Consider the following 16,935-nt stretch of genomic DNA (forward strand, 5'->3'; position numbering starts at 1 on the left):
TGTATGTACAGTATTCTATATGCATATCTTGAGAACCATTCATCTGACCAAATTCACACTTTTGCAAGTTTGTTGCTGAAGACCAGACCAAGCGCAATATTGGATTTGGTGCAATTTGGATGATGTTCGATGTTAAGAAATCTTGAAGAAGCTGCTAACATCGCCCTGTGCAGCAACAGAGATGCTCAACTGTGACCCCTCTCACCTGATCTCATGGGGAAGTAGACGTAAACAAAATGGAGAATAGTGCGGTGCAACAGTTCGACTCCAGATGTTGAATTGCTACTGGTTCTTCTTCATAAACCCCCTAAACAATGCAAATTGGTGATCATAAAAACACACATTCGCCCATGAAGAAACCGGACAAATGAAGATGCTTGACTGTGATCGTTGGTATGTAAGCAGTAATCCAATTAGTCCTAATAATACAACACAGTGGCAATGCTCTCTTGTGTTAATGCAATGCTACAATAGCGACCGCAATGCTGCTAGAAAAACAAAGACTATATATAATTGATGGGCGGGTCTCCAGTGGCTTCTTACATATTTAAAACTCCATCTGGCTTAAACTGAAAGACTGCAGAGCTGAGATCAGCATGCATCTCTGCAGGCATGCTACATGTTTTACAAATAATGTTGTTTTATCATTTCATGCCTAATTAATTGTTATAGATGTGGAAATGTGCCTCTGTAGTGTTTGCAGCAACAGTGCAAATGAGTTTAGGTCTGCAGCGTGACGGTTTGGACAGAGGACAGAGCCACCTCTAACAATATTTGGGACAATTCACTGTTAACCAACAATGAAAAGCTTTTCAAAGCCATTTATTAAGCAAAAAGAAGGACTCGATAATTGTCATCTAAATAATGTTTATAGATGAACGAGACAGTATTTATTTACCATTAGGACTTGACAATTTCAACTTCACAATAAACAATTCCTTACAAATGAATTATTTATAAAGCATTTCACAGTCTAGAACCTACTTACAAAAGTTTTTAAATAACTATGTTTACCATCTAATATTGATGGTTGTTAATGTTAATATTAAAATATCAGAGGTTGAGGGAGCTGATTGCTGACAACTGTTCTCATATATATAAGAATTGTGTTTAGTATTTAGGACAGTAAATAATATGTGCTGCACCTCCACTGAGTCTCTTCTTCCATTGCCTTGTGTTCTTATCTTATGTAAAGCTTGATTTTCTCTCTTGTCCATGGTTTTTCCTGACTAAAACTCTCATTTTGGCTGGTTTTATGAGAGGAAATCACAAGGCGGGTGCAGTCAGTTGAGGTTAATTTGAGATTCTTAGATCACAGGTGCATAAGTTACAAAGAGGATTCTTGAAAACCCGCTGGAGCAAGGTTTATCACGCTCAGAATCCTTTATGAGTCAGAGCACAGGCGCACCGACAGTAATGATCTTAGGATAAAGCTCAAGTACGAATCTAAGAACTTGTTTATTCTTCGTTCTTTCAGAAGGCTTACTCACTACCCTCTAACGCCAACACCATCCACAACCACATGTTTTGTACTTTGTCAATATCATGCCCAATGCTGCAAAATAAAAACAAATAAAACTGAGAACATCAGGGGCTTTTTTCCCCACCACCCACAGTTTAACTTATTGGAAAGTAACTATAGCAAGAAATAAAAACCTGCTAAATATCTAACATTAGGCCTACAAGCCTTTCCAGTGTGAAACATGTCAGCTGATGTTAATTACTCATCTTAGCCAGCATCTATTAGTAATCTACTCCTGGCGTCTGTCATCTCGAGGCCAGGGAGTTAAAATAAAATGGGCGGGAGTGTATGATTGAATATATGATTTGGATTTCGGTAAAGAAATCCCTGTGAAAATGTCACCAACAGTGACGTGTTTTGTATGCAGGGCACACGGTTGAAGGCTATAGAAGCAGAGCCGGCTGATTAGGAAACAAGTGCATGTTCAGCAGGTTGCATCCTCACCGATGTTGACAGCAAACCCATGACAGTGAAGTCGGTTGGCAGGGAGGAGTGACAATTCTTTGTCGTTTCGGCTCCAGGGCCTCCTTATGAAAGGAAAAAAATATATATATAGTCTGTATTGCTGTAATTGCCGTAACTGGAACAAGGATGGCATGCGAGAGAAGTGTTCCCTGTACAAGTGGACACCTGTCACCAGAAATCTTGTCTGTCCAGATAACAGCACTCTCTTGATGAACAAAGCTAAAAAGCATATAAAAGTTTAATTATTCCTGTGACATTGTGGTGCAATTTGAGGTGGGGGACATTTGGATCCATACTTAATATTTCCATCAGTGTTGAATGCATAATACATTTCACACACTGCATTTCCATAATGCCTCCTGTGAACTCGCCTCCCAATTATCTGACCAATCTAGTTTTTACCAGCTCTGCTCTGTTCTCCTTGTCAGTCTTAGTTTTTCATCGCCCTCACGCTGTATTCCGCCTTTTTTTTTTTTTTTTTCCTTCCCCTGTCCTTCCTTTTCTGCTCGGTCCCATTACGTCTCTGCCAAACAAGCCTCCTCAATAAGCCTTTCACACTTAATGATTTCAGCATTCTATAAACTATTCATTTGCTTTTTGGGGAATGGCCTTTGTTGTTAATTTAGGTAGGGAGTTGAATTCTGGGCCATCCAGGCAACGATACAAATACATTGTTGTTAACAGCAAGTTTGCGTCGATTAAAGGGTTTAATTGTAAATCCTATAAGAGGTACTCTGTTTCTCTGACTATATGAGGGCTAAACTCAACACAGCAGGTACTTCTGTCTCCATCTTAAGACTGGATGAAGCCAAAGTGACTCTCCCAGAGCTTGCTGTGGTGAGAGACTGCAGTGAGGGACAACGAACCATGCCGGATTGTTTTTTTATTGACTTTACCGAAGTTTGTAATTGTATATAACCCCATGTTCTCAGAAGCTCATATACCAACTTTGACATTGACTTCAATACTGTCTGTTGGCCGGGGGATTTCTCAGCAGCAGGACCTCGCCTGGTGCACCTTTGTCTTCTGCTGTGTCGCCGCAGGGCAGCATCACCAGCACCTTGTTTTAGGCTTCATAGGTTTAAACTGCTGCCTTTGCTTTGATACATATATTAATACACGCATAAGATTCAGAGAAAGTTTCGGTGAGTCTTACTTAGGTCCCATATCGACACAGACCCTGGTCTTTATCGCTCAAAGTGCAGGAGGTGGCACCGGCTCTCTTGTGTGTGACCAACAGATTTCCATGACCAGAGCACCTGCAGCACTGTTGTAAAAGTGGTCGGATTAGGAGGATTAAATTATCAGTGGGTGTGATAGCAGCTGGCATCAATCAAGGCCAATCAGATCAACTACCTTCATCCCTTTTAAATGCAGAGCACACCTTGCTGCTGTGGACCGACCGCTTTGTAATGTAGAGTCCAGCACGGATTCCCCTATGAGGGACCAGCTGCAGACAGCAATTTAAAGCTACCCTGTGGAGTATTTATTTACTTTGAAAAAAAAATAATTAAAAAAGAAAATCACTGTTTCACACATTGCATGTATCCCTGAGACCCAGTAAATCCGTTAAATGTATTTCCTTCCTCAAAAAGCATGCGCAGGGCTGATTTTTGCACTTTACTGTGAGCAGCTGTCAATCAGTGGTACACATGGAAACCATTGCATCGCCCATTAGTGTGCAGGGGACATGCAAACAAGAAGGGACCCTGACTTGTAAAGATTGCGTCATGGCACTCCTTAAAGGTTAAATACACCAGGCACCTTTAATCAGGTTTAGGTGAATGAACTTTTGTGGCAGTGTACTTTATTGTATCTTGTAAATATATAGAGAAGTTGAAGGGCAGTATTTTTCCTGTGCGATCTCTGCATTTCATTTTCAGCACGTCCTTAATCTTAACAAAAAAGCGGGACCTTGATGGTCTGGATAAAGGCTGTGAGACTTTTCAGCTCGGTTAGATTAAAGGCATAAAAAACACTTGGTTTAGGTTTGTGTCAAAACTACTTGGTAAGGTTTAGGAAAAGATATTCATTTGGGTTAAGGTAAATAAGATACGCGAGTCCTCTGCTTGTTTGACCAACCACATCGCCTACATTTGGGGACTGTCACTCCTAAATTGTACACATGAGCTGACTTCCTACTTTGCTCCCCTCTTGCTCTCCCTTGTGCATTTATGATGCCACTCACATATTTTGACACAGGAACTCTGCGGGAACTCTACCCATTTGATGGCACAAGGTCATTGCGTTTGACCTCCACCACCATAGAAATAAGGCTGGCTAGCTGTGTTCCCATGCATGTTAAAGAAAATGAAATGCATAAGACTGGTTCTCACTTTTAATAAGACAAAGAACGTGAAAAAAAAACAAAACAGCTAACAAACATGCAGGAAATGTATTCCACAAACATGAGAATCTTAATTTCTGTCTGCACCTGTCTGTTCATTCTCCTGGGCCTCTTGTGTCGGCCTCCATACAACAAGCGTGCACGTGTGTGTACACAGGGTGACCTCAGGGTGCACCTCTATTCTGCTGATAGAAGGAATCGCATCTGTCGGGTTGGGGGGGTCAAATCCCACCTGACTCAAGCTTGATTACACAGACTTCTGCTCCAAAAACACGCCGGTTTTACAGGGGTGGGTTATGACCTTGTACGATGTAAGGTCAGTAATCTCAGTCTGCTGGGCCCCAGCCATTCAATTAGAATGCATTACTTTATAAAAAGAGGTCCAATTCCCCCTCTCACCTCACCTCACAACAAAAAAAGAAAAAAAAAAAAAAACACATCAGAAAATAAAACTAATAAGGCTTCACATTGAATTACATTTTCGCGTTCGCTCTGTCGTTATTCAGGAGGAAAACAATCTGCAGATTATTCAGCGTGCGCCAAGACGCCGTCGCTAGTTTCGATTCTTGGATGCAACACTGGATCGAGGGAACCACATTACCGCCGCCATCATGCTTTTATTCATGTGACGGTAATGTTCATGACAATCTCTCTTCGCTACATGTCTGTTCGCAGCGGTATTCAGTCCACGAGTCAACCTTGCCTCTGGAGGTTGACATTACACTAAAGAGAGTTACCAGTAACTAATGAGGGACTGAGACAGCGTCTCACCATAGATTAGAGCCAAGGGTAACTAGAAAGGACACGTGGTGATGACATCAAACAGATTCCTCATGTCCCTCTGGCTCCTTGTCCCCAACAGTCTACCACCCTTGAACACACACACTCACATGCTGAGACATGCCGGAAAACACACACACACACACACACACACACACACACACACACACACACACACACACACACACACACACACACACACACACACAGGAAGTAAAGGAACAACGCAGTACATGTGCTTGCATGCCCTGAATTTCCTCAGCATTTGTTTCCCCCTCCATCTTACTCTCGCTTTCATCCACACACATTCAGACCGTCTCTGATGTAATCTCACGTAACATTTGATCCATCATCCATCAGCTCCTGCCACTATTAGGATACGTCAAGACTTAAACATCTAACACTGCTGTATGTGCTCTTTAAAAACAACGTACCCCCGACAATTGCCCGCCTCCTACTAATTCACATTCATTCCCACCTGGAGAAATGTGCTCAGCATTTAAAAGCTAACCAGTGAGCATATTGCATTAGGGCGATGTCTCCTTGACATTCTGGTAATGAGGCGCGATGTTGAGCTTAGCGTTAATAGGGATCTCAGTTATTGGATATGGTAGATTAATTCTAACCGCAAGGAGAGACTGCACAAAATGCATTTATTATTGATCTAACTGTTAACTCAACAAGCTCTAAAGAACTCAAGGATTTGTGCTACATCCCCACGTGTCCTCCTCTACTGAGTGAAACATTTCCACGGTCCAAAATTAGATGTTATTTGTATCAATTTGGATGACGTTTGATTGGATTATTGAGTTTACAGAAGAGTGTGGAATCCAGTAATGATGCCATTGTGAAATCTGCAGATTCATGGCACATCTATCCCAACACAGTCTAGTAATGTTTTCTTTTTTCAACAGTGGCAGCAGCCTAATGAGTGGTGACTCAGGAAGCAATCTGATTGGTTGAATGTCAATAGACTAAGCCTTGTGGTGGAAAGTAAACAGGCTGCTCAGAAGCATGTATTTTCTTTTTTCTTTTTTTTTTAACTTGCTTTTTAAGAATTTATATGAAACTATGTGAGTTCTGACTGATACATGTATGCTGACCAATATGATGTTGAGCCAGGCATTAATAAGGAATGTTTATGTTTTTTTTAAAGGGTTTATTCTCAGCACCCCTCTGTGGTTACAACAGCTGCAGTTCCCGGCTGCCCAACTCACTCTAAACACAGTTTAAGAGACATATTATCATCAGCTTCTTCTTTTATAGAGCAGTTTACAGTCTAGTAAAGACTTCAGTGCACAGAAAATTGAATGGTGCAACACTGCAAATATGATATACTGCCCTATTGTCTTTATTGCATAAAAGATCAGAAGGGTTTTTTTGTATTGTTTTTCGCTATTGGTCCTTTCAAAATATACTCACTTTTCACAAATGTGCACATAGCAAATATGTCACAGTTAAGGTAAATAAAGGGTATCCTTGGTGCAGGTTTGGAAAACATCAGAGTTATGGTTACTTGCAGGTCTGCGAGGGAGTTGAACTCAAGCTGCATGAAAGACGGACGGCCCACTCGCCCACCCACCGTTCCATCCACCACACCTCTACTTCTGCCTCACTAAGCGCAGCACTGAACTCCAGAAGTTGACATAAACTGCGGTTTGCAGAAATTTCCAGTATGACCATGTTCTCTAGGGATACTAAGCTGTGTCAACAGTAAGAATTGGCATGTCAAAGTTCACCAAATTATACTTCAGGCTGTAAACCAACTTCGTCTGAAATGTTGCTGGTCTGACTTGGCCCTGATTCTTAAATAGCAGTTATTGAATTTTCCTGTTGCTGATTTAATGTAAATGCCTATGGCACAACCGGCTGAATATTGAACATTCACACTTGTCACTATCTACAAACACTAAATATCTGAGGACATTGATATAAGCCTGCTGGTGTGTGAGCATTCTCTTACAGCAGATGTCTGTCAGCTCGACTGTTGCTATGGCTAGCTAGCGAACATTACTGTTGCTAAAGCTGGCTAGAAAATGTAAATCTTGCTAAGGCTAGCTAATGTCAACGTTGATAAGGCTAGCTAAAATTAACGTCTCCAACTCTAGCTAGCTAATGTTAGGACAGTACAACATGCAGGGTGTGTACTGTAGAAATCCCCTGTTTTTACAGTTTTCCCACAACATGGCAACTACCAGGACTGATGATCCCTGACGAAACACAGATATCACATGATTCCAACAGCGTTATACAATTCGCTCACGAACCGTATTAGGAGCTGGAAGCAATTCCTGCACAGACATTAATAAAACTTTTTTTTTTTTTTTTTTCTCTTGGACCCAACAAACATCTTCAGAATTATTAATTCACAACTATGATAATGACTTTATGGAAAGTAAGTGGTCTGTCTATGTATCATTATTTTTAAATGATTTGTCTAGATACAAATGTTATCATGACCTTTAATTAATCAACTCGCTTCTAAAACTTCCAAGAGAGCCTATAATTATTATTTTGCTGATGGCATGCTTTTATCCATTTTAGTGTTCTACTGTTAGTGCTCTGTGCAGTTAAAGAATGTTTCGTCTGTGTTGATAAAGTGGGATTAAACTAAGTGATTCAATCCTATTAGGGCTCTTTCTTCTCCTTTAATTCACATTCAATTCAAGATAAGATATGGCAACAATTTTCTAAGTCTTTATTGCATTCAAGTCTTCAAATGCACATGCACAGAGTCATAAGGGCTCTCTCACTCTCTCTTCACACAGCTGTGTTCTCCACACTCGTATCACATAGATAGATATCAAAAGACTACACACACACACACACACACACACACACACAGCAGCTGCTCAGGATAGTGTTTTATATCCACACTTAGTAAGAGCTACTAAAAGCAGTGCTTTCTCCACACTGCCTGATTTCCAATAAAGGCTGACACTGAACACAGTCTTGCCAACCAGCTTGGCCTTTTTCCACAGACACACACTCATACACACACACACATATATACACACACATGCTGACAGAGCTGACACATCGTGAGATCTATGGGCTGTCCCTGCATAACCTCCCATAGCGCTAAAGAGTCGAAATGAAGCTGTTTTCACGTCAAACCACCAGCTGTGTAACTGCACTGTCCTTCTGGGGCTGATACCATTTATCTCAGTGACTTAATGAAAAAAGCCTTCAGAGCTCCGCAAAGAATCTGTAAGACGAGGAAAACCTGAAGTTGAGGAAATAAGAAAAAGGAATCAAAATGGACGGCATTCACTCAGCACAGTGTTTGTGTCTTCAGCAAACTTCAGCTGCAGTCATAACGATCATTACACTAGCGGCTCAGTTTTCAATTGATGGACTCAGTAAGTTAAGACCGCACCAGCTGGGGGAACTTGAAAACAGTGAAACTAAAAAGTCAAGAAGGAAGAGGGGCACATAAGGTGCAGCGAGAGTGTAAAAAGAGCCGGAGGGACGGTCGGTGGTTGGACAAAAAGGGAAAGAGACACCCATGGGTGCTGAGGTGCTGAGTGGGGAAGAGGAAAACGAAAGCACAGAGGTGTAGACAGAAACACAGCGAGACAGAAACATGCAGATTCAGGGTGACACGGGAGAGAGACAGACAGAGAGACAGATGCTGCAGGACAGAGAAAAGCAGGCAGAGGCCCCTGCGGAGCCAGTGTGTCAACAGGGCTGTAATTGCCGCCTCATGGTGGACAGTCCGGGTGGGAAGATGATGGCGGGGGGAGGAAGAGGAGTGGAAGGAATGTGGCAGCGATAAGATGGTGAAAGACAGAGGAAGGACATCGGGAGTGGCGTGTCTCGCAGGATTAGGATCTGCCTGGGCTGGGAGAACATGAGGTTATTGTTGCACCTTAACATGCACAGAAAGACTTTTTATTTCCTATAACACAGCACTGAATTGACATTTGGGAAACTTAGAAGTCATGCGTTCATTTGCACTGTTACTGCCGGATGTGGTGCATTGCACAGAATTAAAACCGAGCAGCTTCGTGACAGACATGCTGTCAACACTGAGCCACTTAAGTGTCAAAGAGGTGGCATGGATGTGTCGACACTGAACTCTTAAATGCACTTTAACACGCTGCACTGCTAACTGTACAGCTGTCATGTTGCCTGTGGCACCATTCTGATATGTGTTGAGTATTTTAGATATTTATTGGTGTCTTTTCCTTCTCTTGCACTGCTACAGGCTGGGAGGGAGAGCATTTTGTTTTTCACTGATGCATGTTTCGACATTTTCCTAATATCTTATTTTAACTGCTTCCATTTGTATGTAAAGCATTCCGAATTGCCTTGTGTCTGAACAAGGCTTTACAAATAAACTGGCCTTGCGTTCACAGACGACTTGTCACAGGAGGTTTGAAAAATAAAATGAAGGATGACTGATTTCCATTTAGCCGCTGCAGTTTCAAGGTTTCACTCTCACACTGTCGTGGTTTACTGGGACATGTCTTTTCCTGCTATGATGAGTCAAAACATGTGAAAAACGCCTGTCACCTAAACATTTCCTGACGGCCCTATTTGTTGGATGTGTATGCCTATTGCTGCAGCACATGGTCGCCATTTCCCCCCGTGTTGCCACCTGGTACGTACAGTGTCGAATCAGGGAAGTATCTGCCTGCTGCTGTCACACCGTCAGACTGTGTGACCACATGCAATGCAGATGAATTCTAAGACAAACCGATTTCTCGCCCTTTCAGCTATTTTGTCCGCCGTTAAAGATTCTGACAGCATTGCATCAACAGTCAAATATCACCATCATTGTGATGTCACTGCAAATCAACTTGTCAATGTCGAAACGCTTTCTGTCAATAAGGCTTACTGAAAATGTTGAACCGATACTGATTGATTTTGTTATTCATGTCATGGTAAGGTAAACAGAAAACTCTGACTATGTTTGACCTCTAAAAAGTGTCTTAAGAGGATTTGTTATGACTAGAACATGCTTGTTTTACCCTAAAATAAACTTAAAATGAAGACTGCAAAACTGATGAGTGGTTGAAGTACACTACCACAATATACCACATTATTGCCACTCATGACAGCCGTTTTAGTGTTACTTTAAATGGGTGACAGCTTTTTATGTGATCTTTGGATATCCATTATCGTTGCCGTTTTAGCATTTTATCCTTTTGGCTTCAAAAACTGCCGTCTGGAATTTATGCAGATAAGATATTTGTGACATGCAGGTTAATAGCTTGCTCACAAGATTAGAAATTCAAATGGGAAGCAACCTGTGGAAGCATGTAATCTATGTTATGCAGGGTTGCATGAATACAAGGGTCACCGCCTCATTGGAAATGGGAATGCAGAAGGTCGATGTTGCCACTCGCTTCACAACACAGAGGGACAGTTCGGCTTGTTTTAGGAGAACATACAAAGCCAAATTTGCATTTCTTGACAAGTTTTCCAAAGCATGACATACACTGTTTATACAAAGAACACTGATGCAATATTAATTAGTCATTTTCAGCATGGTGGGGCAACGTATAGTGTGCTCAGAGATAATAACCTTTACATATTTTTTTTTTAATGAATGGTAATGCAGTTTAACTGTTTTGAAAACTCTTGATGACATGTTCAAGAAAGCCACAACAGCTCAAGGTGCAACATTTAAGAACCAGCCACCTGTTGAATTCATGCAAAACAAATAGGGGAAAGCATATCACCATAGTAATTGCTAACTGCTGCCAGCTGTAGCTGCTGGAAGCTTGTTAATTGAGTTAACTTTGCAGCTAGTATTCCCTGGTGTGGTACATTACACCCACAGGAGCCATGGACCGGGACAGGCTGGGGCTAGCAGGTTAGCATGCTAACTTCAGTATATATATATATATATCTCACACAATACACAGATATCATAATGCCACAACTCTTACTCTTTCACATTGCGTTAAGTTTGGTTGTTATTTATGTTTTCAACTAAAATGCTTAAAATTCTGTGAGTTAAGCAACAAATAAGATGCTTTGAAACTCACTGTTCAAGTATACACACTGTAGGTGTGTAGGTAAAATGTTAATTGATATTGACAGATGTGATTTTGGCATTGTTTGACTGACAGAGTCTTCATATTGGATGACTGTTACTTGGTCACTCAACGTTTTCCTGCATTTTATGATGATAATTTTTGTATTATGCGCCTTTTTTAGACCATAATTATCTACTCTGACCTCATACTGATCCCCATTTAACATTGCCTGAAATCACAGATGTTGAAGACCATTTTTTTTTTTTTAAAAATGTCTCTTTATCTGTCCCTTTACTTCCCCCACCACTTTTAAACATGAGTGACATCCTTGGAAGTATGAATGAATCAAGATCTTGGCTAAAACATGCAAATCCACTTGATTATTCCTTTAATGTAATGCCTGACCATCACTTTGTTTAAATGGCAAAGATTGGTATTGAGGTCTTGTATTCTAAGACACACTGAAAAATGCTTTACAATAAGGCTGCAGTTTAGCAGGCATTGTCGCACACTGCATACTGACACAAATGGCATAAGGCCAACAGGTACAGGTACGGCTACAGTAAAAACGCATAGGTCAATTAAGGGTACGGAAGGTGTCTTTCCAGTTCAGTAAAGCGTGGCAGTGATTAAAGTGCAGATTGTCTTGCAGGGTCATGGTCCTGGGTGCTGCGGTTAAAAGAAATTGGCTGCTTGAAATAAATTGTAAGGACTGAAGAATGGAGCACAAGGTGTGAACAATGTCACCGTGTGCAAGGTCTCAGATTAGAGGGCGGAGCTGGGTAAGCAGTAACCAGTCCGTAGATGTGGACAAAGTAATTGTATACTGCACATCTAAAGCAGGGAAGTGCTGTTGTTTTTACATCAAAGTAGCAGCGGGGCATTATGGGGATGTAGAGGAGCTGGTGGGCTGATTAAACAGGTTAACATCTTGAGGGAGGGGGGGAGTTGACTCGGATTTAATATGCTCGCACACGGTGCCAAAAGGAAGCACTTGGAACAGATGGCGGGCTTGGTGGGCAGGGATGGTGGCAATTCTTCCATTCGCCTTTCTGCAGCCTGATGCAATGCATTTCATTGCTATAGCTGACATGGGTTCACCCGCTCGGCAGTGAGGGAGCAGCCATGGGAGCAGAAGTTTCACCAGGTGGAACTTTGCTCCAGTTAAATGTGAATATGTTTAATCGCAGACTGTGAGAACGGACCGTGATCGTTTGTGAGACTTTAAGCTTCTTTGGTTGCAAGCAAGCCGCAACTTTCTGGGGCGGAAAAATGGAGCCAATGAATTCTTTGGAAATGGTCATTTCAGGCTGGCTCCAAAAGTGAGTCAGTCCCAGCAGACATCTTTATTAAAATGACCAACTTTACAACAGAAATAAACATTTTTACAGCATCTTGCCAAAACACAGTTTTTGGTCTCTAGATTGTAGCTAAATTCCCTGTTCATGACAGCTCTACAGGGGGTGAACTTGACATTGGATGAATAACATCATGGCTTAAAGTTATGCTATAAAGTTAAACTAGAAAATGTATTTCCTGCTGAAAATTCAGTGTGAATGCTGCCGTGCTGGAAAAGATAATGTTCAATGGGCATGTGCTCTATCCGCTTAGCTATGGCGGCCCTAGTAAGATATGAAACATTTTAAAAAACGTCTTACCCCTGTAATGACTGTCAAAGTGGCAAATAGTGTTTAACAAAGTTTCATACTTTATAGCAGTATGTTAACTTAGAGTATATATAGAATATATAATAGGTCAAACTACTTGAGTGGGAACAACCTGGGCACAACTGAAAGCGACACTGAGCTTCACAATGGCTTTTCCAAAACCTTTGGGTGACGTCCTCATCCATGTTTTATACAGTCTGCGGTTGAAGAACAACACCCTTTGTGGCACTCTCCAGCATACTGCTTCAAATCACTTCATTGATGTGTTTGTCTTCCTAATAATATCCAACGGCGTCTTCCAAGATTAGGCAAAATTGTTAAAAGGTTAAAAGCCTGACTTAAACAATTTCAAGGTTATTCATTAGCTGCAACCACAGCACCTGCAGGTGCATTTCAGGGCTAATTGAGGGCACATTAGCTTGGTGAAACAACACTGTTGCATCACACACCTGCAAAACATCCACAAGACATCTGGGTGTGTGATTAAATTGTACAAACACAATATTGGCGCATCATGCAAATCTGTTGCCTAAGTTAATGTTTCCCCTTCCTCAAGAACCTTTAAGCACTTCCAGTCGGATATCAATATACACAATTAACGCTATCAACCAAAACAAGGAACTTTTCTAGCTTCAGCTATCAGTTGTAAGGAAGGTTAAGCTCCTGTGTTCAAAGAAGGTCCGCAGATGGGTTGATTCATGCATCAGTTGTTTGTTTGAATCAGATTTAAAAGTGGATCGGTTACAGTGAATTGGCTCAGCGGTGGCGTTGAATCAAATAAGCCAATGTGCTTTGAATTACTGAACCTATAGCATTTGGCTCCAAATCACAGCAGTGAATCCCATGAAGCCCTCGTCTGAATTGGCTGACAACTGTTTCTCCTACGAATGAGCAAATTAGTTAAAAAGGAGAATGTGTCCTCAATCTGGAAGCAACACATCTTACCCCTGATCTCACTCAAACACACATTTATTTCACATCCGCCGCAATCACATAATACGGGCCTGCAGGTCGGCAAATCAAAAATGAAATCAGACGTAGCTCGGCACTCAAAAACAAAAATGTCCTGTTTATTGACAGAATTTAGAATATTAAAACAGTGTTGAGCCCTTCTACACTGGAAGAATGGTTATTAAAATGTTGTTTTGTGCTCATGGTGGGGGAACTCCTATGATTGGTGAAACTCGAAGGGAAACTTCTATGATTATTTGAAATTTGCAGAACAGTTGCCGTGATTGGACCAAATTGCAATGTCGCTCAGAATACAGCGGGGTTGGGTTGAATTTATGTTAATTGTTGCAATCGCGACACCGCAACATCCCGGAGGGACAGATCTTGGATAAATATGCCAACATGGCTCAGGCATTTCATTTATGTCAGATGTTTCAGTTATCAGTTGGACACGAGAATGACTCCCTCAAAAATGAAGAAATGATTTGCTGAACCGTTTCAAATTGATTTTCTCCATCCCGTGACACACGAAAACTGAAGTCACCCTCCCCTTTCCCCTCCAACCCTTCTCTTTGATCCCTCTATTATCTGCCCATCTGCTTTTCATCCCCCCCATTTCTCCCTTGTCCTATTTTATCGCTCCATCTTTCTGGCCGTCCTCCTCATCAAATGAGGAGTCAGACGGTATCTCTCTTAAGTGCCAATCCCCGTATTCATCCCTCCGCTGTTCTCCCCCCCCGTCTCTCCACCTCTTCTTTGATCATCTTATTGCCTTGCTGGAGTGCTGTAACTTTTTGCCAGCCTTCTTTTCATGGCACGTTTTACTGCAGTTTATGGATGCTCAAATAAAATGAATCATCAACTCGAAGAGCCCCAGTAAACCACCCGACACTCCCCAACAAAAGCCCAGTGCTCGATAGAGACCAAGTTACGACCAACATTAAATGAACCCAAAGTCACTCCCGAAGACCAGGGCGAATCGCGTCTCATCCGAGCCTGACCAGTGGGCCATGAGGATTTTAAAACAGATGACTTCTGTCTGTTTCCAGTGGGGTTTAGTCTCTATTGTGGTACATGCGTTCAGCTGGGTATTTGCACTGCAGGTCAAATAAATAAGCAGCGCCAGACTATAAACATAAACCCCCGATGTTCAAGCCTCAAGCAACAGCACTCCATTTCCCCAGCACCATATCCCCTGATATTTATTCATGCCGAGCAACTTTACAATCTCCATCCCTGAGTCTTCACTTCATAAAAAGCACTCCAGTAAAAACGGCGTCTGTGTTCACTGATTATTTAGACATAAAAGGACATCATCTCGGTTCTGAAACTCTCATCCCTGTTTGGCCTAAAAAGCCTTCAGGCCGGTCTTGAGATTAGAACATGAAATTCAAAGAAATATTGCAGTTGCGTGTCATTGTTAAAGCAGCTCGACAATAATAATGTATTAATCGGCAATGACAACAATGTGACACTTTAAGAGGGGTTACTCATGTGATGATCCTACAGAGAATACAGACAGAAGTCTGCAGCTCCGCTCTGCCTCATCGAGCTTTACAGAGAGTTTCAGCTCATTGTTCAGGCTGTCCGTCATCGAAGTTTTCAGCGGGCAGCTGTTTTCAGTAAAAATGGTGAAAATAAAACCAACTGCACAATACCTGCTCAGCATCAAACAGCAGACAGACAGGTGGTGTCACGACCCTTCCGATGTGCACATTGGACCTTTTCAGAAAAAAACTTTATATGGTGCTAAATAAAGAAAGACAAAAACATTCTTGATAGTGTTTGACTCATTTAAAAGATATTTTTTCAACTTGAGGAAGTCGCAGTTTGTCATAAAATCAAATATATATCTGTGAAAATGTGATTATAAAGACTAAACACATCCATTAGATGGTCAACTAAACCCATAAGTTCAACACTGTGCAGCTGATCCCGTGTATAAGCTTTAAACTAACCTTTCACATAACTGCATTTGCTAATATGGACAGTTTTGTCATGCTGAGAAAGACCCTGAGGTTCACTGAGCAGTTTCACACAGAAGATGACGACGTAGTTTTACAACAAACAGAAATGTATTTGTCTCAAGGTCCCAAGACCTCTATAGTAGAGCATTTAGCAGATAAAGAGGCAGATAATTGTCTCAGGAGTCGGTTGGGAACAATAACAGAGCTAAAAGAGGGTGAATATTGAACTTACCTCAGCCTTGCCGGCAGCCATACGCACACACACACACACACACAGCGCCATGATGTTGATCTCTAACTGCTGGATGAAAAAAAAAAAGTTTTAGCAAGAGCGTCAGCTTGAACAGTGATAATATGTTGCAGATTTTGTTTTTGTTTTTTCACATAAGAAAACTCGGAAATTCTTCCAACAACATCCTAACATATGTTTTTCTTTTAAATGCCACACTTGGGATTGGGGACACAGTCACCACACAGGGTATGGTATACCAGTTAAGGCTGACCAGCTGTGAGCAGCTGCTGTTGTGCTCTCTTCGCTCAGCTGAGCACATTTATGGCCCTTTGAGAGAGTGACTTAACTGATTAACTAAACTTTCAGTCCCAAGGAGAAATATGAACGCGAGTTTTGATCAGAAAAATCCACAATTTTATGCAGACAGCGTTTTGTTTTGTGGGCGAAATCACATGTGTGAACACGATACACCAATAAGACTGTTTGTCTACGAATGAATCAGATCAAATCATCTGTGTCTCATTAGTACAAGTACAAGCAGTTGTCTAAGCTGGGTGTATAGTTACAGTTGCAGGCAGTGATAACAGATAACCAATGAAATAAAGTAAAAGATGCATACACACATTCTAGAAAAAACAAATTAGGTGCTTGACATGTATGTTAGTTTATAATTCCTTGTGAACAATGACTACCCATGACTACTGGCTACAGGCTCTGGACAAACGGAGATAAAAAGCAGTTAGTATGAAACATTGTTCAGTTCTTTGCACTGGGTGCTTCCAGCGTGCAGGCCTGAGATCTGCGCCACCTCCAAGTTTGTTTCTCACCGCAAGAAAAACTCGCTTTTGGCACTAATAAGATCAAATTTATTACATCCAAAAAAAAAAATCATTTAGCAGTCGGGCGACGAAGAGCTGATGGCAAAACAGTTTGGAATTATCTCACCATCACTCATGCCCAATTATCAAGAAATGATCTCGTAATTGTGAAAAAGGATGTCATTATTACGAGAGA

At 41.4% G+C, this 16,935-nt stretch overlaps 1 long non-coding RNA gene across 2 annotated transcripts in view; it reads right to left on the reverse strand.

Moving 5' to 3' along the window:
• LOC119030160 overlaps window positions 1-16,935 on the reverse strand; it is a 41,536-nt gene that overhangs the window by 9,427 nt on the left and 15,174 nt on the right. For both annotated transcript variants that reach the window (XR_005078192.1, XR_005078191.1), the window contains exons 3-4: window positions 15,922-15,990; window positions 15,381-15,471 (exon numbers count right to left, since the gene is read on the reverse strand). This is a non-coding gene — a long non-coding RNA (uncharacterized LOC119030160). The remainder of the gene's footprint in view (window positions 1-15,380; window positions 15,472-15,921; window positions 15,991-16,935) is intronic.

This window comes from Acanthopagrus latus, chromosome 12, assembly GCF_904848185.1.
Source record: "Acanthopagrus latus isolate v.2019 chromosome 12, fAcaLat1.1, whole genome shotgun sequence".
NCBI lineage: Eukaryota > Metazoa > Chordata > Actinopteri > Spariformes > Sparidae > Acanthopagrus > Acanthopagrus latus.